Source organism: Enhydra lutris, unplaced genomic scaffold (genome assembly GCF_002288905.1).
Source record: "Enhydra lutris kenyoni isolate GAN:26980312 unplaced genomic scaffold, ASM228890v2 scaffoldscaffold64, whole genome shotgun sequence".
Lineage (NCBI taxonomy): Eukaryota > Metazoa > Chordata > Mammalia > Carnivora > Mustelidae > Enhydra > Enhydra lutris.
The window spans coordinates 7,560,546-7,562,819 of NW_019154148.1; positions in this window are offsets into that span (position 1 = coordinate 7,560,546).

Sequence of the window (2,274 nt, forward strand, 5' to 3'; positions counted from 1 at the left end):
CTGAAAATAAGGACTGGAAAAGATACCAGAGTTCATAGCAGCATTATTCAAAATAGCCAAAAGGTGGAGCCAATTCAGACATCCAAAGAGATGAATGTGGGAATCATGTGCAATGGGAAATGATTGTGCCTTGAAAAGAATGGAATTTTGAGACATGCCATAATGTGGATGAACCTGACAATGTCATGCTCTGTCAAATAAGCTGGACACAAAAGGGCAAATATTGTATCATTCCCCTTATATGAGGTTCCTAGGATAATCAAATGTTAAGAGACAAAGTAGAATTGTGATTATTAGGGGTTGAGCTAAGGGGACAATGGAATTATTCTTTTTAGAGCCTTAAAAAAACATGCATTTGGGGCACCTGGGTGGCTCAGAGGGTTAAAGCCTCTGCCTTCAGCTCAGGTCATGATCCCAGCGTCCTGGGATCGAGCCCCGCATCGGGCTCTCTGCTCAGCAGGGAGCCTGCATTCTCCTCTCTCTCTGCCTGCTTCTCTGCCTACTTGTGATCTCTGTCTGTCCAATAAATAAATAAAATCTTTAAAAAAAAAAACATGCATTTGTCTTAAAGAGAGAGAGAATGTGGGGAGGAGCAGAGGGAGAGAGACAAGCAGACTTGGGGCTCCATCTTACAACCCTGAGATCATGACCTGAGCTGAAATCAAGAGTCCAACACTCAATCGTCTGAGCCCCACCCCAGGTGCCCTAATATTATTCTTTAATGGGTACAGAGTTTAAGCTTGTAATATTTTATAAACATTTCATTTTTAAATGTTTATGTCATTAGATCAATTCCTTTCTTTCATGCTTTCAGATTTGGTGACATGCTTAAAATGGCCTTCCCCCAAGATCTGCACTTCTGTTGTGTTCTAGAACTTCTTTGGTTTTATTTCTTACTCTTCAGTATTTAGCACATCCAGAGTAATGTTATGAGATAAAAAATAAACACTTTTTACTTAACGTTAGATAGCCAATTTTGATAAGAATCTTTGTTAAATAATCTCTTCTTCCTTCTGCTAATTAGATTTGTCATCTTTGTAATACAGTAGCTGATGTGAGAAACAAAGGCAGAAGAGAAATTATTAAGTTTCCTTACTACCTACAGTCCATTGACAAGTCCCTGAAATAGGCAGAGTGACATTCCTCTAGGGACACAAGGTCCTCGATGTTGACAACTTGATAAGGGCAAAAGGCAATCTTAGCTCAACCCCAGGACCCTGTGAGTCTACTTTAACATATAAAAATTCCTTTAGAAATTTCTTTTATCTCTAAACCCCCAAGATACGTGTTGACAAACCCTCAAAGCATATGGCTAACTGATATACATCTGAAGGGTCTTACGACTAAGGTTTTACTAGATAGTAATGAATGGCTTTTTTTCCAATAACAGCTAGCCCACTGAAGTCCTGGAAACCTTGCTTCCAAAATTCTTTGGAGACTCAAGCTATCCCTAACTCCCTCCCAACTTGAAAGTATATAATGGACCTCTCCTCTTGACCCCAGTACAGCTCTCTCTGCCCACTGGTCCTGTCTCTGTGCTTTAATAAAACCACCTTTCCCCAACAAAGATGTCTCAGGAATTCTTTATTGGCTTTTGGCTTTGAATCCTAACATCTTTCCTACATCAGTAAATTTTCGTATTCTGGCCTTCTTTACAGATGATTCTGTGTGATAGGCATGCACCACCTGTAAGTGGAGAGCTACGGACTACAGCCTCTCTCTGGGATGTCCTTGAAGGACAGTGGTGAGAGGAGATCTTTCCAGTAAGTGGAACTTTTATACTCGTCATGAGTCTTTCCTTCTTATTTTGTGACGAATAGGTTTGTATATATACACGCACGTATATTAAGGAAATATCTGTGTTCTCTTCATTCCCTTATTCTCTTATCATGTAACATAAGACATACGGACTTTGTGTATTTATTAATTTTACATCATGGTATTTAAGCTGTGAGATATCAAGAGAAAACACCTTTGGAGTTTACCTGATTTTCTAGGGAAGGGATTAGCATGTTTTGCCTTGTAAGCGGCATAGTTTTATCGCCTACGGATGTCACTGTTACGCAAAAAGGAAGGGAATTTAAAAGTGTGGAAGACTCTTGGCCCATCCATCTTGAAACGAATGAGAAAGCCTGTTTGGGCGAGAACACTATGTGTGGCCAAGTTTTGATAAGGAGATTGGTATGGAACAGCCCTCTGAACAGAGGCCAAGAGTGGAAGATGACCATGTTTTCTTATTACTGTTGCTGTTCTCTGCCACTTTTATTTATGTGC